General features: G+C 35.6%; 1 long non-coding RNA gene across 5 annotated transcripts in view; it reads left to right on the top strand.

Moving 5' to 3' along the window:
* The first annotated feature begins 2635 nt into the window (after positions 1 to 2635).
* LOC127150283 (uncharacterized) overlaps positions 2636 to 20818 on the top strand; it is a 43938-nt gene continuing 25755 nt past the window's right edge. The window contains exons 1-6 of one of the 5 annotated variants that reach the window (XR_007822518.1): positions 2636 to 2650; positions 2942 to 3108; positions 3214 to 3298; positions 3385 to 3484; positions 3731 to 3780; positions 4586 to 4813. This is a non-coding gene — a long non-coding RNA (uncharacterized LOC127150283). Of the gene's footprint in view, positions 2651 to 2862; positions 3109 to 3206; positions 3299 to 3384; positions 3485 to 3730; positions 3781 to 4585; positions 4829 to 20818 lie in introns of those variants that run through there. The other 4 variants (XR_007822516.1, XR_007822517.1, XR_007822519.1 and 1 more) reach the window with 4 other exon arrangements.

Raw genomic sequence — 20818 nt, forward strand, 5'->3', positions numbered from 1 at the left:
CTTCTATTTCTTGGGAGAATTCTCTTTAGACCTTCTAGAGTCAAATTTCCAACCCCTGCAAATGAAGAGAACTCCTCTATTTATAGAGTTCCCTTGTAGGCTTTTATGGACTTGGGTTGGTCTGGTCCATGGACCATACCTATGCACTTAAAATAACATGGATTTGGGTCATATTTAATTTTGGGCTAAATTAAGCTTATTTTTGGGCTCAATTGATTTTTAGCCCAACTAAATAATATTTAATTGAACTAAAATAATTAATTTGACCCAATTGTCATAATAAAGACACGTGACATCATTAGAATTGTCCAATTTGTCTTTAAATTTAATTTGGGACACATGCCAATTTTTAGTTAATCCCAAATATAATTATTTTAGTAAATGATGTGGCAATTTGTGATTGGTTCCAAAATTTCTTATTCAACAGGGTGTTCAAAAAACCTGGTAACCGACCAACCTGGATTACCCATGTAAACCCGATATTTTCTTGGTTTAATTTCTTTAAATGTGGAAAGAAAAAAAAAAGAAAAAGAAAATGGAAATTAAGTGTAAATATATATATATATATATATATATATATATATATATATTAAATAGTTTTATTAAATAAAGTAAAGAAAAGAAAGAAAAGAAAGGATAAAAAGAAGAAAAGGAGAAGAAAATTTCATTTTTTCTTTTCTTTTTTTTCTTCTCTTCCCTTCACCGCCAAGATTTTGAAGACATCCAAGTTCCATTTTTTTTTTCTTTTTCCTTCTTCAATTTGCAGAGAACTTCTAAGAGAGAGTTTGGAAGAAGAAGAGAAATTTTACTAGAATTTTTAGGTTGAAGAAGAGGAGGAGAACTCAAGCAAAGTCTGGAGACACTATTTGTTCGGGGAAAAGTGCCATATTTTCACAGATCATAAAAGTCTGAAGTATATTTTTGATCAAAAAGAGCTAAATCTGAGACAAAGGCGATGGCTAGAACTGATTAAAGATTATGATTGTACTATAGAGTATCATCCAGGTAAGGCCAACGTAGTAGCAGATGCATTAAGTAGGAAGTTAAGACTTCCGAAGAGTGCCTTGTGTGGTATTCGAGTAGCTTTGTTGAATGAGTTAAGAGGTTCCAAGGCAGTAGTAACTACAGAGGATTCAGGAAGTCTCTTAGCTCAATTTCAGGTTCGGTCTTCTCTAGTAACTGAGATTGTAAGAAGACAGTCAGAAGACAGTAATTTACAGAAGAAGTTTGAGAAATCCAAGAAAGGCTTAGAGGTGGAGTTTGAGCTGAGAACAGATGGAGCCATTGTTAAACAAGGAAGATTATGTGTTCCGAATATCAGTGAGCTTAAGAATGCTATTCTAGAAGAAGCTCACAGTTCAGCTTACGCTATGCATCCAGGTAGCACCAAGATGTACAGAACTTTAAAGAAGACTTATTGGTGGTCTGGAATGAAGCAAGAGATAGCTGAATATGTTGATTGATGTTTGATTTGTCAACAGGTTAAACCAGTAAGACAGAGGCCAGGAGGATTTCTTAATCCTTTGCCAGTGCCAGAGTGGAAATGGGAGCATAATACTATGGATTTTCTATTTGGATTACCTCGTACATCCAGTGGACATGATGGTATATGGGTAATAGTAGACAGACTCACCAAGACGACACGATTTATACCGATTAAAATGACATCTACGTTTGACCAGCTAGCGAGATTTTTTTCTTCCCCTTTAAGGAAGATTGTGAGTCAGTATGGAGTACCAGTGTCCATAGTTTCAGATAGGGATCCGAGGTTTACTTCTAAATTTTGGCCTAGTTTACAGAAAGCAATGGGAACAGGGCTAAAGTTTAGTACATCATTTCATCCCCAAACAGATGGTCAGTCTGAGAGGACCATCCAAACTTTAGAGGACATGTTGAGAGCATGTGTCCTACAACTTAAAGGAAGTTGGGATACCCACTTGCCACTTATGGAGTTTGCTTATAATAATATCTATCAGTCTAGTATCGGCATGACACCATATGAAGCCTTATACGGGAGACCATGCAGAACTCCTGTGTGCTGGAATGAAGTGGGAGAGCGGAAGTTAGTAGGTCCTGAGTTGGTTCAGATTACGACAAACAATATTAAGTTGATCAGAGAAAATCTGAGGAAAGCCTAAGATCGACAAAAAAGTTATGCGGATAAGCGACGAAGAAACCTAGAATTCCAAGTTGGAGATCAAGTTTTCTTGAAATTATCTCCATGGCGAGGTGTTATTCGTTTCGGAAGAAAAGGTAAGTTAAGTCCTAGATATATTGGGCCATATCAGATAACGGAACGAGTGGGACCAGCAGCGTATAGACTTGAGTTGCCAATAGAACTTGCACGAATACATGATGTTTTCCATGTATCCATGTTAAGAAAATATATACCAAATCCATCACATGTGTTGCAAGAGCAACCCGTTGAATTAAAAGAAGATTTGAGTTATGTTGAAGAACCAGTTCAGATTCTTGACAGAAAGGAACAAGTTTTGAGAAACAAAACGATTCCACTCATAAAGGTTTTGTGGAGACATCATGGAGCGGAGGAGACAACTTGGGAACCAGAATATCAGATGAAGAAGAGATATCCGATACTTTTCAATTAAGGACATTCTAAATTTCGAGGACGAAATTTTCTAAAGGGAAGGTAAGTTGTAAACCCGATATTTTCTTGGTTTAATTTCTTTAAATGTGGAAAGAAAAAAAAAAGAAAAAGAAAATGTAAATTAAGTGTAAATATATATATATATATATATATATATAAAATAATTTTATTAAATAAAGTAAAGAAAAGAAAGAAAAGAAAGGATAAAAAGAAGAAAAGGAGAAGAAAATTTCATTTTTTCTTTTCTTCTTTTTCTTCTCTTCCCTTCACCGCCAAGATTTTGAAGACATCCAAGTTCCATTTTTTTTTCCTTTTTCCTTCTTCAATTTGCAGAGAACTTCTAAGAGAGAGTTTGGAAGAAGAAGAGAAATTTTACTAGAATTTTTAGGTTGAAGAAGAGGAGGAGAACTCAAGCAAAGTGTATCAATGGCTGAATTTTAGTTCATTCTGCACATCACTGGTATTTAATTCGGTTTGAACTCTTCAAAAGGAATTAAGAGGTGAGATTTACATTTACTGAAAGTTACTCATTTTTAAACAAACTTTATGAAGAACGTTGGAGCAAATTCGGATATTCATTTGGTGCTTTTTGATGAAGAAAACAGGGCAGTTGGTCTTCACTCGAAATCAGGAGGTCTCTGGTTTTTCTTGTATTTCAGAGTGTATCGGTGGAGTTAGAATCTCTATTTGGTATGGTTGGAAAGCTTATTCAATTTACTACAACTTTCATGAAGAAATTGTAAACCAAAAACGACTAAAAATCAGTTAAATTGTAGGGACAAGTTAAAGAGGTCGTGTGCGCGCGTTTCTGGAAGTGGTTCTGTTTTGAGGGTTATATGTGTTTATGCACGGGGAATCAGATTTATATGTCTTCAGGTAAGTTTTAGAGGATCTCAAAATGAAGATTTTGATATAAAGAACACTCATTTTGGTTAAGTATTCAGAAAGTTATAGTCCTTTGAAGTTTATGTTAGAAATCTGTAAATTTTAGAGAATTGTTGAAATAGGACTTTATTTCTTAAGCTTTGTTTTCGTGAGCGTCATCTTTGGTGCAACATGTTATGTATATCTTTAGGAAACCAGAATTTGTAGAGTTTTAATACTCGGTTGGGTTGTTGGCAGGCCGAGAAGAATTAAACCGAGCTTATAGACCAAGGATCTAGCCCAAGACTGTAAGTGACAAAACCAACTTTGAAATATTTTCCATAATTGTTATTATGATTGAATGCGATAAATGTTTATTTACGAAGCCATGAAAAGTATTTGAATTTCATGACTATTTTCAAGTATACATTTGGAGACTAGATTTCTTAAAGAAATTTATGCTAGCACGTAGATATTAAATGTTTGGAAAGTATTTAAACCACAATATTTTAAGCAAAGCATGAATTAGTATGAAGTTTTGTTTTAAGAACTACAATTTTCCACGAAAGAGCTGAGTAAAGTTCGAGCTTTGTGTAAAATTTATAAGCAGGCATGTTTTAATATTTAAAGATGATTTATGAAATTTTCATTAACTACATGACTGAGATCTTGAGCCTGAGGCTAGAGATTACCGTGTGCACACTGGTTAGATTCCGTTGTTGACATTGAGTGTACTCCGTAACAACGATGCTGTCGTGAGTGCTGGGCGGGTCCCACTACGACAAAGATGATGGGAGTGCTGGGCGGGCCCCACTACATCGTAGTGCTTGTAAAACGTTGTTGTACTAGGTGTACCCTACACAACGTAGATTCGTCATGTTAGTTAAAATGCTTCGATATACTTGATATGCCTTGCTAGATTTCAATGATGAACATGTTGAGTATTTAAGGAAGCTATTCTTACTACTACACCTTTACATTTGCGACTTGTATAAACAGATTTATATGTGTAAAGTTTTCACGTGCTCTTATCTTTAAATTCATAGTTTTAAACTGAGTCACTCACTGAGCTTCATAGCTCACCCTTTCCAAAATTTTTTACCCATTTTCCAGGTAAAGATCGACTTCCCGGTGCCTGATAGACTGCCTTAGTCTGCGGAAGCTTCATTATCGATTGCCAGTACGTGTTTTGAGTTGGGCATAGAGTCTGTTGTGTTGTGGTGTATATACACCCTTGTATGTTATAGATACTCCACAGTTTGTATAAGCTTTAGGAGCTGTAGTTGTGTAAATTTTGTTGGTTATATTTTGATTAAGGTGTCTTTAGGTTTACTCGTGAAATCGGTAAATTTTGAGGTACACTTCATGTATGTGTTTGACTAGCCGTGTTTGACTAGCCTAGGATCCACTGTGTTTTGTGGCATGTACAATAGTTTATATACTAGATTGGCAAGTTCATCACATGAAAGTTTTAAGCAGAGTCGACAGATACAGGTACAGAAAAGCGTTGTTCGTCGGCTTCACGCCATCTTTCGGTCTAAGGTAGCAGGTAGTCCGGGAGGGGGTGTGACAACCCAACCATGGTTAAATTTTGTGTTGTGCAGGTAGTCGAGTTGTGCAAGTAAGGGATCTCAATATATATATATATAAGCCTAAAACCTAAAAGTAAACCTCCTTTCGAATAGACGTCAGTTTTATATATTTAGAGAGGAGACGTCAGTTTTAGAAAATAGATGGGGAATCAAATATTTCATATAATTAATGTTTGGGTAGTCCAACTACAAAAGCCACAACATATAATCATGTCCAGAAGTGCGAAAATAGGAAGACAGTAAACTGGCCCTTGAGATACTAAAACCAGATGTATCATCATCAAGGATGTAAAGTTTCCAACTATGTCGGGCAGTGCCAATCGTCCTCCGTAACCTCATGTCCTAAAAACAAGTAGAGTCAGGTAAGAAGATAGCTTTACACTACAGCTTACAAGTGATCTTGCTGATAGATAGAAAATTGTAAACAAGTTTAGGCACAGGCAAAACATTCTATAAAGCAAGTCTGTCGAAGGGAACTATTTGTACTTTGCAAGGAATCGGGGCTAAGGAGACATCGACTATTTAAATTTTCTCATTATCAGCACATGGGGTATAAGAGATAAAATGCTCCAAAGAATCTGTCAAGTGATCTATGGCCCCAGAGTCTAAAATCTAGAGATTCTTTTCGTCAATACTAATAAGACCAAGAGACTGAGACATACCTGACTGAGTAAGGGCACACAGAGTAGGAGTCTTGGTCTGGCTTGCAGTGGAGCTAGTTGACTAAGAGGTACTAGCAGTGGTAGTCTCACTAATGTGGGAACACTCTAAGTTATGTTTCTCATTGGAGGATCGTTTCTTACCTCTTGGAGACATCCAGGGAGTTTCCAACACTGGTTCTTGGTGTGCCATTGTTTCTTATAGTGCTCACAAACAGATATTGGTTTCACACTATTCTTGTCATTATCATTGGTTAAGAATCGAACAGTAAAGGCGGCGGAGCCAGTGGCAAGGGTAGTCAGTACACCCAAGGCATTTTTACAGTCTTCTTCAGGACGAACTTCAAAACTTACTTCCATTAGAGAGGAAAGAGGTATTTTTTCAAGTATGTGGCCAAAAACAGTATCAAATTTGAGATTAGCATATTGTAAATCGTCATTTGGTGTGTCCCAAACTATTTCCCTACACAAACCAATCTCTTTCCAGAGAAGGGAGAGCTTATTGAAATAGGAAGTCACGTCCAAGGTCCCTTGTTTAAAATCGTGGACCTATTTTCTCAATGTATACAATCCATAGGCATTCTGACGCTTCGAGTAAAGGGTCTAAGTTGTATCCTACAAATCTTTTGCAGTGGTTGTGTATTGTAGAGGTTTACTGATTTGTTGTTTCATACCATTTATCAGCATGAACCGAAGGAGTGAGTCCTCATCTTTTCAGAGTCATTCCATGTAAGTTCAAGTTTTTCTTATTTGTTTAAGAAGCCTAAGAGCAAAGTTTTCTAGTTAGGGCTTTTGATTTAAACTCTAAATCTTGTACAGGAACTTGATTTTGAGCTAAGGCAAGCCTTATAAAAGTGTTTGGGGGCAAGCCGTAGTGAGCAAGACTCTAAAGAGATTAAGGTGAGCTGCAAAGGATTCCCTTGGTTAGAAACCCAAGTTTGTCTCAAGTTTTCTTGTTGTTTTCAAGTAAGAGGAGATAGGGCAAATCTATAGATCAAGGAACTAGTTGAAAGTTTGAGAATGACAAAAATTAGTTTCAAATAAATTTCTAAACTTGTTTTATTAAGTTATATTTATAGTATGCTTATTGAGTTAAAGCATTCGAGTTGAATATGTTCTTTTGAGCATGAGATTTCTGATCAAAATATTTTAATACCGAGTTTATGAAAATATCTAAGTTAAAGATATGTTTAAGCAAGCATGATGCAAGAGTGGCATCGAGTTAAAGAGCTTTAGTAGCTAAGTACAAGTTAAGTTAAGTTGAGATTTAAGCAAGTATACTTAAAAGAAAAGCATGATTAAATGTTCTCATATTTCTAAAATTGATACTAGATGCATGACAGAGATTTGAGACTGAACTATGATGATATTATGTGCACAGAGAAGATTATTCTGTTATCAATGTTGAGTGTATTCCATGACAACGATGTTGTCGTAAGTGTTGTGCGTGCCCCTCTACGACAAGGAGGATGGGAGTACTAGGTGTGTCCTGCTATATCATAGAGTTAAAGTTAAAAAGGAGACATTAGGGGTACTAGGCTGATAGATACGAAACATGTGCAACGGATAAAGGATCGAGATTTTACCCTAAATGCAAATAACTAATTAGAGATTATACAACCCTAATTACACTAAATTAGGGTTAAAAGAAACACTTACTTTTGAAGCACCCGATGCTTCAAATATTCTCACGATCTCAAATCCGGGCCACCATTAGAATTGGCCCGCTATACTCCTGATTTAGAACCGGGTTGTGGGACCCGCTCAATGAAGAAAATAAAGAAAGATGGATGGAAATTAGAGAAGGAATTTTTTAAGGTTTGAGATTTGGTAGAGAAAAACTTTAGGTTAATTTGTAATTCAAAGTTACAAAATGGCAAAAATCTTCTTCAATTTGAAAATTGCCCCTTAAATAGATTAATTACATGCAAAATTTGCACGTAATTGAATCACCAAAGCCCAACACCTCACAATCCACTAACCATTAGTGGATTTATTCACCATTCCATTTTCTCTTAGTAGGCATGGTGTCATCACCATGAGTTTCCACTTAGCCCATTAAGAGTTAGTGGAATTATCCAACAAAATGTTGGATTTTCCCACTAACTTTGGTCAAGGGGCAAAATAGTCATTTGACCATTCTAGTCAAAGTCAAAAGTCAACATTTTGACGTTTTACCATTTTGTCCCTCTTGACTAATTCCAGTCTCCCGAGCATGAATCTGCATTCATTTTCCTAAAATTCAAATTACATTTGAATATAAAGCCAGTCAAAGTTTGACTTTTCAAAGTAAAAAGTCAACATTTTGACTTTACACAACTTTGACCATTTCCATCAATTTTGAGCTTCCAAATATGAATCCATATTCATATTTTTAACATTTAAATCACATTTAAACATAAAATCTTATAACCGACGGCTATATCACATGTCAGTTTCTCTCTCTCTACCTTATTCGAACAATTCGAATTATTCCAACATGTTGTTCTAAGTTAATTTCGTATGAGCTAGCAAGGGAACCTAATGGAGCTATAGATCATGAGCTCCAACGATCCAAGATTAACTAGCTAAACCCTTTTAGATCGAGCTAATTAACATTCGTCAACTAACGGGTCATTCCACTAAAGTCCCATAGTTGCACTCCCCTCACTATAGATATATTTGTGTCCATTTGATATAACCATGATCAGTAAGTTAATCCTTCACAGGTTGTTCGTAACCTCGATTGGGTCAAAATATCGTTTTACCCCCGGTACTACATTTTGTTCCTTAAGTCTCACTGATCCACTATTGAACATTTGGTTGAAGGTCCAACCTATAAACCGAATCCCTCTCGGGCCAATGAGAGGGCGAGATCCCTTGTTCAAGACTTGGATTCAGTCCTTAAGGGAACAACCTATCTACAAGCTTTAAAGCGGATAGGAGTGAGATCCATTTTACACCCTATGTCCCTAGCCATCTATCTGGTCTTACCCTTGAAATTGGAGGCTTATTGGGCTAGCGCCATTGAGCTGCCCTCACCTATGCAGATTTAAGAATAATACCGATTGAACAAAAGTTCATACTTAGCTCAAGATTAAGATTAAGTTACCTAGGTCATCATAAACGAAATAGTCAGTTTATATAGTCAACGGTGTTATAACTTAAAAGTAACTATTTCATGGTTCCAGTCTGATGCAAAGTCTTTACATAGGATGCCCCCCTCATGTCTCAACATGAACGATTTAGGATCACATCGTTTGTACTAACTATAGAGCAGACAACATCCATATTGTTCCCAGAATAATGCGCCCAACCTTATTCATACACTATAGACCGTTTGGGCTATAAACTCGAACTTGATCCACATTTATGTCTCTACATAAAATTCAAGTTTCCACTAGATAGCCTCGGGACCTTAGTTAATTGATTCAAGATTAAGTATTCTGTTTTCACTAATAAGTCCTCAATAACCACTTTATTGAATAGAATATTATTTTAACTACAAACTACGAGTTTTAGGACATAAATTCCAACATGGGCATGCCCTACCATAATGTAGTAATGTCAGGCTAGTTGATTCTAAGCCATGAGTAATTGCTTTGCTAAAAATAACTTCCTAAAGAAAGTGTTACGTAAAGTTTTCTTTCTAAGTGTTTGCATACTTGTCTTAGTAAGCATGTTTTTTTTTTTAAAAAAAGTTATCACTCATGGGGCTTTATATGTAAGGCCCAGATTCGAAATAGAAGGGTCATGTTGAGGATAAAGTTTCGATGAAAAGGATTATTTTCGCTAGGTGTAAAGAAGAAGCATTTTGAGTAGTAGTTGGCTTTGAAGCCAACGTGGTGAAAAGAAGTACGCGTTCAACGATAAGAATTAGGCATTCTAATGTTGTATCGCGAGTTGATGACTAGGCAAGGAAGAGTTTAGTATTTTAAGAAGATAAGTTAAGCATTTCAAAGAAATGTCTAATCTTGAGTTGACAGTTGGCTACATGTTGAGCTTAAGATGGTAGCATGGTCTGATGAGTTATAAGCCAACACGTGTAAAATGTTATGTAGGAGGTGGCAAGCTAAGAGAGGCTTGGTGATGACTAATCAGATTGAAGGACTAGTATAAATAAGAGTGAAAAGATTAAAGAAGGTGTTCTTATTCTAAGAATTTCCTGAGTACTGAGCTGCTAAGGGAAGTACTATGCGAGAAGACAAAGTTGAAGTTAGGTGTTTTAAAAGGAAGAAAACCAAAGTATTTCGTGAGTGATTTTCTAAAAGAAAGAAGTATTTTGAAAGCTTTCTTTCTAAGTCTTGTGTTGTACGCGTACATTATTATATGTTATTGTTATGGATGATTTATGAGTTATTATATGTTATTTGAAAAGAAAGTTTCTAAGCTTATATTTCTTGATTGATGAATGTGTTGCTTGTATGTGAGTATACCATTAGCCTTATTCCAATAAATGAGTTAACTATTATGTGGTGTGCATACAATGAGTAAAGTCATTGAGTGAACGACCTGAACAACAAGAAATGAACAAGTAAAATTCTCCAAAGGATTCTGGTGAAAGGAATCCTAGGTCTAAGCATTAGATGCTGGTGAAGTGAATCCCGAGTCTAATCAGTGTCTATGCGGATTGATGCTGGTGAAATGAATCCTAGGTCTATGAAGGAATGGTTCATGTTCTTGGTGGAAATGAATAAGTAGAAGCTAATGTGTGATTTATATGTTTTATTGAAATGAGGCATTGAGAGCTTGTTTATGAAAATGAAAATGAATTTATTAAATGAATTGTATTCCCCAAAAGGATTTCTAAAAGCATCACTCACTAAGTATTTGACTTACGTGTTAAAGTTTCCATTCCCTAGGTCCAAGGCGTTAAGACCAAGATAAGAAGGGTAAAGCGAGTTGCTACACGTTAAGGTGAGCAAGCTAGGCGTTAGAAGTCGTGCTCGACATGGAAGGCCTAATATTTATGTTTTAAGCTTTGTTGTAAAGAGAGCACGTTCATTATATTATAGAACGCTTGTTGTTAAGTAAATAAAGAGAAGTTTATTGTTATATTCCACTGTATTTTGTTTATCAAAGTTAAGTTGGACTAAGCATTAAAGATAAGTTTCAAGTGGAGTTAAGATTGGTTGTTAAAGTAATTTCTTACTAAGGCGTTCAGCATGCTATCTCGCAGGGAGATACGCGTTGAGTGTCTAGACAGCAAGTCTCCACTGAGTCGTGTAGAATGACTTTGGGGCTGGGTGTGACATTATAGCTCACCCTTAAACACTTCATTTCCCTTACAGGTACATATCGTAGTTCTGGTGCCTGACGAAAATTTGCGTACTCTACTAGAAATTGGATTTAAGATTTTTTAGTACTACTCATTTTGTTTTGTACATGATGGTCTGTAATTAAAATTAGTATTGAACTTAGTTGTTGTGTCAATACTAAACTAGTAAGAAATACTTGCGTTGAGTTTGCAAAGCTATAGTTTTGTGTTATGTTGTTGAGACTCTTATTTCATTTATGTCTATATAAGACTTGTTTAAACAAGTCGTCCATTAGTTGGATGCCTTAACGATGTTATAAAGTTCTATATTTTCAAGTTTTAGATGTTTTTCGTAATGTGTAATTTACAAAGAATAATTTTAAGTGAGGTTATGTAGGGTTGACAAATATCATTAGAAGTAAAACAATGTAAGTTGGCTTCATGCCGTTTCTCGAGCCTAATGAGGAGGTGCTTCAAGATGGGGTGTGACAACTTGGTGTCGGAGCATTAAGCTCCATAGGAACTAGAAAGAGTGTAGTTCATAGTAGTTAACTCCAAGGAAACTTGGGAGTAGTAATTTAAAGTTGAGTTAGTTCATGGGTAACTAACTAAGAGTTAACTTTCAGTAGCACTAGTAAAGTAGAGTTCTAGCATGAGTCTTAGGTTTCACCCAGGGGAGTTAAGGGAATGAACTAAGAATAAGAAAAGTCAGCCAAGTTAAAGTTATAGTTTGATAAGTAAAACATCATACATTGAGTTTGAAGCATGTATAAGATGCCTAATAGTTTGATATGTTATAGGAGTCAAGCCTCCGCATGTTAGCAGATGACCTAGGCAGAAGCAAGATGAAACGCAAGATCCTACCCAAGGGTTGTTTAAGGGAAAAACCATGATCCTTAAGGCTCAAGCTGAGTCGAAAAAGGATCAGTTCACTAGATTCGCTCGATAATTATTTTAGTTTGTAGGATATGTGCCTAAGGATCTAGAAAAGAAATATGACGTAGAGCAGCTTAAGACTCTAAGTGCCCAAGTTTTTGAGGGTTTGATAGATCCGACAGATGTCGAGGCATGGTTGAGCATCCTAGAGAAGTGCTTTGATGTAATGGATTGTCTTGAAGAGATGAAGGTTAGGTTAACCACTTCTCTACTTTAGAAATAGGTAGAGGAATGGTGGAAGTCCATCCTAGTTAGATGTAGTGACGCTAAGTCACTAGTTTAGCAGACCTTTCGAGGCATATTCAAGGACAAGTACTATATGCGTACCTATTGTAAGGCTAAAAGAGATGAGTTTTTTATACTAGAACATGGATCTCTTTCAGCGACCATGTATGAGAGAAAGTATACCGAGCTCTCTTGGTATGCTAACGTTATAGTGGCATTTGAGAGCAACAGATGTAGGAGATTTGCGAGGGGTTTACGGCAGAAGATCCATACCCAATGACGACAATAACAAAAGGGACCAACCTCTCTCAGTTGGTGGAGATAACTTTGCACGTAGAGTAGAGCTTAGAGGGATCAAGGCAGATGAGAGAGCCAAGAATAGAGATTCCTTCAGCGAGCCGCTTCAGAGGCCAAGATTAGAAAAGGTACACACTTGGTGTATTTGGTAAGCAAAATTTTAAGGGCAATTCTAGTGGTCCATCTTCAAGGCAGTACACTACAGGGAGTGCCTTTCAGAGGCCATGTTAGAGGACTTATAGTCAGTAGGCCAAGTCGACGGTTGTGTCCCTAGTGAGATAAGGGTCCATGACTAGCACAACGAGACAGACGACATGTGCTAGCTATAGCCGGATCCATCGAGGGCACTGTCTTATTGGAATAGATGTATGCTACCTTGTAAATAGATAGGCTAGTTTAAGAGAGCTTGCCCGCAGCTGGGGGTAAAGTTACAGAGTCATGAGAGGGTTGAGTCCCAGGCAGTTGAGTAGAAGAGAGCTACAGCGGCTGGAGGCGAGTGGACTAGCGGCACAAAGAAAAGGGGTTGTTGGGAGACATTGCCAATAAGGCAAAGTGTATGGCCTGACTAAACAGGAGGTAGAGGATGCACCAAATGTCATAATGGTGGATTTAATACACGCACCACGGAAATTGGATCAAAATTCTACCCTAATCGCACTTAATTAACATGTAATAACCATGAATAATAAATTAGGATTTTTGGGAAGGTTACGTTTATAGCTCTAACTTCCTAAAATTCTTATGCGTACTCGACCCAAACCACCACTAGAGTTGGTCTATGATCCTCAGGACTTAAAACTAGGTTGTAGGACCCCATGAATGAAGAAAGCAAAAGAGAGAAAAATAAGGAAAATAAGAAAGGTGGATTTTCTTGTCAGATTAGGTTTTAGGGCTTTTGAGAAATTCTTTTAGGTATAAATTCAGCAGTCCAAAATTCATTCACAAAATCAAAAACTCTTTTCATGTAAATGAAAGCCCATGTTTATAATGAAAATCGATGCAAAATTGTATGTTCATGTAATGCCTTGATCCAACAACTCATAATCCACTTTCTCAAGTAGGCTTTTTGTCTTCATCAAATGGTAACATCTAGCCCACTAGAGTTAAACTTTGGTCAAAAGGCAAAATGATCATTTGGTTAAAGTCAAAATTTGACTTTTCAAACCAAAAGTAAACATTTTGATTCTTTACAATTGTGTTCGTCTTGACTAATGTCAACCAAAGTTTAACTTTTTAAAGTTAAAAGTCAACCTTTTAACTTTTTTCAACTTTGACCATTTTATTCATTTCCAAACTTTCAAGTATGAATCCACATTCATATTTTTTTTTATATTTATATCATATTTAAACATAAATCTTTATCTCTATACTGATAACCAACGATTATATCACATATAATTGTTGGTTTCTCTCTCCTTACCTAATTCAAACAATTTGAAACGTTTTATCATACTATTCTAAGTTTATTCCATCTGAGCTAGTAGAGGAACCTAATGGACCTATAGGTCATGGGCTCCAAGGATTCGAGATTAACTAATTAAACTCTTTTAGATAGAGCTAATCAACATTCGTTAACTAACGGATCATTCCACTAAAGTCTCGTAGTTGTGCTCCCTTCACCATAGATATATTTATGTCCATTTTAAATAACCATGATTAGTAAGTTAATCATTCACAACTTGTTAGTAACCCTGACTAGGTTAAAATACCGTTTTTCCTTTCAGATTACATCTTGCTTCTTAAGTCCCACTAATCCACTATTGAACAATTGGTTTAAGGTCCAACTTAAAAACTAAATCACTCTTTGACTAATGAGAGGGTAGGGCCCCTAACTCAAGACTTGGATTCATATCTTAAGGGAACAACCAATCTACTAACCCTAAAGCGAGTAGGAGTGAATTTCGTCCTATATCTAATGTCCCCAACTATCCATTCGATCTTACCTCTGAAATGGGAGGCTTATTTGGCCAATGCCGATAAGTTGCCCTCACCTATGTTGATCTACGTATAATTTCGTGTAAACAGAAGTTCATAGTTAGCTTAGGATTAAGAGTAAGTTACCGCCATAAATAAATGAAAATAATGAATTTTATACATTAAACAGTTTTATAAAGTCAAAATAACTATTTAATGGTCCAATCTCATGTAAACTTTATAAATCAGATGCCCCCATTTTCATGTCTCCACATGAACGATTAAGGATCACATCGTTTTTTCTAACTACAAAGCAGGCTGCTGGTACTTGTGGATTCTGCATGCAAAATTGAATACAAATAGTGCCAAAAACTTCTTGGTTGGTTTTGGTTTTGTCTTATGCAAAACTTAATCGTAAATAAATCATGTTGGGTTCTAACTATGCAACTAAACAAGCAACTACGTTAGGATTACGCGATAAAAGGTACACTTGTACCTATCAGTGGCTTCATGCATGACTAACAAGTATAAGTTTTCTTAACGTTTTCCCAAGTGTATGCAAAATGAGAGGTTTCCTGGGTAAGCTGTAAGGCCCTGATTCGAAAAAGACATCATGTTGGGAAAAATGTTATTGGAAAGTTGTTTGAGTAAGTGTTTAGACATCCAGCAGGGAAGGATGTGAAAAAAAAGCAGGTGATGTGAAGAGAAAAGCGTTAGCCAAAGGACTCTATAGCATGAAGGTGAGTAACGTGATAGGAATAGATGGCGAGAAAGGCAATGCGCTGAGCAAGGCATTGGCAGAATACCATGAAAAGTATCGATACCCTAGAGGTTGAGGCATGGAAGTAAACTTCTTGTCAAGCGACATGAAAACTTTTTGTGGGAAAAGAAATAATGGTAGCTTCTTCGGAAAGAGAACAAGAACAGTTGGACAATTAAGAGTTTCGCTTCCCAATGAGATAAGGTGTGTGTCTCAAGGGAAAGTCAAATCACCACTGACGGACGAGCAATGCGTCAAGTTCGAATTGGTAGCATAACGCGGTGTGTGCTAAGACGACACGTGTAAAGCATAGTAGGGACCCTTGGATTTGCAAGGTCTTTATAAATAAGGCTGATAAGCCAAAGAAAAGGGCATCTTTTCAAAAAAGAAAAGGTGTAGATTTTTCAGGTGAGGGAAAAAGGAGAAACTTTTGAATGCTGAACGAACGAACCCTCCAGCCGTTGAACGAAAAGAGAAAGCTGGAAGCCGAGAAGGGAGAAGTCAAGACTAAGTATTTTTTGTGAGTGACACCTTGTTTTAAAAACTGTTATTTAAGCATAGTTTTCAGTTACTCAAGCAATAGCTTGTGAGTGAAAAAAATGATTTACATATGTATTGTCAATAACGTTACGATGTTTTGTTTTACGAGCATTATTCGAAAGAAATGAATGTCGTTTTATTACCTTTCTTTGAGTGATCAAGTATATTTTATGGATCCTATTTCTATGACTGTTAAGATCCATATTTGTGAACGTTTTCTAAAAGTAAAGTGAAAGAGGTAAATGTTTCCACAAACTTGAGTATTCTTTGAAAGATGAAAAACATGTTTTATAAGTAGTGGTAAAAGGTTTCGAATATGATTTCTAAACCACTGATTGATTTTTGTTTTGAGAAGTAGTGTTTATACATGATGCATGTTGAGTATTCTTTCTTCGTATTGATGATTACGAAATACATTATTGACTATGTGATATGTGCTATGAGTAGGTAGTGAGTGTTGTATGGTTGTGGCTCGATATATCACACGATGTTGAACGGGATCCCAGCTAACTCACATGATGCTGGCAAGAGCGAATCCCAAGTCAACAAGAGAAGAATATGTAGGTCAGGCTATAATGACCCAACTCTATATACTAAGTTGAGGTCATTACTTAGAAAACCAATAACAAAAGACACTTTCTTGAAAAGAGGAAGACTAAATTTTCATTAAAAACAGAATACTAAAACACTTATACATTGACGCAGAAGTAGAACTAAGTCCCCATATGGCATGTCACAAGATCCTTCTCTATCGCTCGCCAGCTTTCCTTCACCTTTATCTTTGTCTGAAATATTAAACATAGAAAAGGGTGAGTATAAACATATACTCAGTAAGGGGCACACTACTAGTCCCGCTAGGTGTCTATTAACTTCCCATTAGGGTCTTGTAAAGAAGTATCCCTAAATTGGTGTATTTTCGAACACACGCAATCTAATAATCCTGTAGGAAACATCTAGTCTTCGATGAACCCAAAGGAACACCTAGGACAGAACTAGTCTTCGGTGACCTGAAGGAACACCTAAGACAATGAGGGCTGTAAGTAACCCCGTCGGACCACTCATAAACATAACATATCATGACAGATTTGTAATCCGTCAAATCACATAGTCATAAAAAGGTGGTGATCTCGAGGGACACCCACATAGGTACAACTCTAATAGACAAAGTTAACAGAATACCCATCCATAGCATGTAGCATATCATAACATCATAAACATGGCATGAATATTAATCTTAACTTCCTTAATCATGATTAATATACCATGCACCATCATCAACGTAAATCAATTATCAACATAATATTAGTCATCATCATCTGTCATCAATATCAACACATTATGCATCTTAGTTACATTAATGCATAATAGAAAATTGCATGCAAGCTGTAAACCCGATATTTTCTTGGTTTATTTTCTTTAAATGTGAAAAGAATAAAAGAAAAATGGAAATTATATATATGTATATTATATGTATTTAATGCTTTTTTATTAAATAAGATAAAGGGAAGGAAGGAAAAGAGAAAGTAATAAGAAAAGAAGAGAAAAAGGAAGGTGTGAGTTTTGTTTTTGGTGTTTTAAAACCCACCACCGCTACATCATTTTCTTCATCATTTTGTTCAATTTCTGCATCAAAATTTCAGAGGGCTTCCAGGGAAGAAGGTTGAGAAAATAAGAAGAAGAAGTTCAAGAATTTTTGTTGAAGAAAGACAAGGGAATTGCAAGCAAAGCTTCATCCTTGGAAGAAATTGATTCACACACCACACCTCTAATGTTCTGTTGTTTCTGAGGTTCAAAAAAAGAGTTAAGAGGTGAGGTTTATATTTACTGAAAGCTAATTCATTTTCAAACAAAGTTTAAGAAGAAAGCTTGAGCAAATTCTGATGTTCATTTGGTGAATTTGGACGAAGAAAACAGGGCAGCTGGTTTTCATGTGACTTTAGGAGGTCTCTTGTTTTTCTTGTATTGCTGAGAGTACCTGTGGAGTTAGGATCTCTATTTGGTATGGTTGGAAAGCTTATTCAATTGACTACAACTTTAATGAAGAAAGCGTGAACCAAAAACGACTAAAAATAAGCTAAATTGTAGGGACAAGATAATGGGGTTGTGTGCATGCGATTATTGAAGTCGTTCTGTTTCGAAGGATATATGAAATTATTCACAGAAAATCAGATTTACATGTTCTGAGATAAGTTTCAAAGGACCTCAAAATGAATATTTGGATATAAAGAAATTTCATATTGGTTAAGTATTGGAAGAGTTGTGATCATTTGAATTTCATGCTGCGAATGTGGAAAATTCTGAGAAGTGTGTGGAGTGTGGTTTATTGTTTTAAAGATGGACTTCTTTAGCATTATCCTTAGTGAGCCATGTTAAGCATAAAATTTGAAGATCGTAATATTTAGGTTTTTAATACTCGGTTCTGGTTGTTTGACAGGCCAAGAGGAAATAGGTCGAATATACACATTGGAAAACTGTGTTTCAAACAAAGTATGAGTTACCAAGTTTTGTTTTAAGAACTACAGCTTTTCACGAATAATCTAAGTAAGTTTAAGCTTTACGAAAGAAAAGGATCGCAGGCATGCTTTAATCTTTTCATACGATTTTTCTGATGTTTCTATTAACTACATGACTGAGGTGTTGAACCCGAGGCTATATGGTACCGTGTGCACACAGGTTAGATTCCATTGTTGAAGTTGAGTGTACTTCGTAACAACGATGCTGTCGTGAGTGCTGGACAGGCCCCACTACGACAAAGACGATGAGAGTGCTGGACAGGCCCCACTACATCATAGAGCTTGTAAACGTTGTTGTATTGGGTGTATCCTACACAATGTAGATTTGTCATGTTAGTTAAAATATTTTGATATACTTGATAGGCCTTGTTTGATTTCAATGACGTATACACTGAGTATTTAAGAAATCTATTCTTACTATTATACGTCTATGTTTATGACTTGTATAAACAGACTTATAAGTGTAAGCTTCCACGTGCTCCTACTTTTAAATTTCTAGTTTTAAACTGAGTCACTCACTGAGCTTTATAGTTTACCCATCCAATATGTTTTACACACTTTCCAGGTAAAGATCGAGTTTCCGGTGCCTGATAGACTGCCTTAGTCTGCTGAAGCTCCATTATCGATTACCAGTACATGTTTAGAGTTGGGCATAAAGTCTGTTGTGTTATAATGTATATACATCCTTGTATGTTATATATACTCCACAATTTGCATAAGCTTTAGGAGCTGCGGTTGCGTAAACCTTTGTTGGTTATGTTTTGGTTAAGGTGTCTCTAGGTTTACTTGTGAAATTAGTTATTTCCGAGATACATTTCATGCATGTATATGATTAGTCTAGGATTCACTGCGTTGTATGCATGTATAATAGTTTATATACTAGGTTGGCAAGTTCATCACATTAAAGTTTTAAGCAGAGTGGACAGATACAGGTAAAGAAAAGCGTTGTCCGTCGGCTTCACGCCATCTTTCGGTCTAAGCTAGCAGGTAGTCCGGGAGGAGGTGTGACACAAGCTCTTTACTTCAGTTTGAAGGTCTAGTAAGAGAATCTCTTACTTTGAGATTTTAGCCAAACAAAATACTCCCTATCTGACAGTAAAAATTCTCAAATTAATTTGATCCTAATAAAAAAGGAACTATTAGTATCTTAATTAATAAAATTAGCAATTGGCTATCATCCAAAAATTCTTCCAAATTAATTAACTTTCTAAAAATTGGGGTTGAAACCAATTCAATCATAATTGTGAAAAATCCAAGATTAAATCTTAAAAAATTAGCCAATTGAACTTTTAAAGAAACCCCAATTAAATCCAAAATTAAATTAACAAATTATTAATTTAATTACCTTAGCTTACCAAAGTTACTCAAATGGAGGTTGAAAAATTCACTTAACCTTGATGGGAAAATTCATGACTTAAATCTTCAAGCTTTGCCAAATGAACCAATCATAACTAAAACTGGTGACGCAGCATTGGTAGAGGGTTATCTTAGTGAAAAAGATAAAGAACCTTTTTCTTTGGGATCTTTTCAAAAATATAAAAAAACGGCCAAATATTTACACTCTAATATTAATACCCAATACTAATAATATAATTAATATTATTTGCGATCGTTTAGATTTGGTTATTGTTTGATATGTGATCATTTAGATATCGCTACAATTTATACGCGATCGTTCAGATATGGCTACAATTTATGCATGATCGTTTAGATATGGTTCAATTTATACGCGATCGTTTAAATATGGCTACAATTTATACGTGATCGTTTAGATATGGCTACAATTTACCTTTTCAATTCCATTGTTTAATTTGGTTACACGATCATTTAATTTGGTTACGCTCAAATTTGGTTACACAATCGTTTATATTTGGGGACCTAAATCTAAATGATTCTTTTTCGAAATTTTGTACACGATGTTTTTAATTCTTTTGGTACACGATTGTTTAGATTTCTTTACACGATCGTTTACTTATTTTACACGATCGTCTACATTTGGCTACTCTAATCCAAATGATTTTTTTTCAAGATTCTTTATACACGATCTTTTTTTTTACACGATCGTTTACTTTTATTTTTAAAATGATTGTTTACATTTGGCTACTCCAATCTAAATGATTTTTTTCAAGATTCTTTATACACAATCTTTTAATTTTTTAAAACAATCGTTTATATTTGGCTACTCCAATCTAAATGAATTTTTTTTCAAGATTCTTTATAAATGTTCTTTTATTTTTTTACACGATTGTTTATTTTTTTACACGATAGTTTACATTTGGCTACTCCAATCTAAATGATTTTTTTCAAGATTCTTTAGACAAGATTTTTGAGATTTTGCTATTTTTTCTACACGACGTAAAAAAAAGGAAAAGAAGAAAGGCGATGGAAAGAAGTCGCAACAAAAAGAAGAGTAGAAAGACGATGGAAAAGTGAAAAAAAAGAGAGAAGAAAAACGAAGAAAGATTAAATGACGTAAATAAAGAATTAAAAAATAAGAAAGATGATGGAAAGAAATTGCAGAAAAAAATAGGAAAGAAGAAAGACGAAATCGCAGGAGGAAGACGATGAAAGAAATAGCGGAGGAAGACGAATCGCAAAAGAAAGATGGAAGAGCAAACCTGGAATATTTAAAAAATGACTAACTTTATGGGCTTTGTTATACGGGCTATAAATA

Source organism: Cucumis melo, chromosome 7 (assembly GCF_025177605.1).
Source record: "Cucumis melo cultivar AY chromosome 7, USDA_Cmelo_AY_1.0, whole genome shotgun sequence".
NCBI lineage: Eukaryota > Viridiplantae > Streptophyta > Magnoliopsida > Cucurbitales > Cucurbitaceae > Cucumis > Cucumis melo.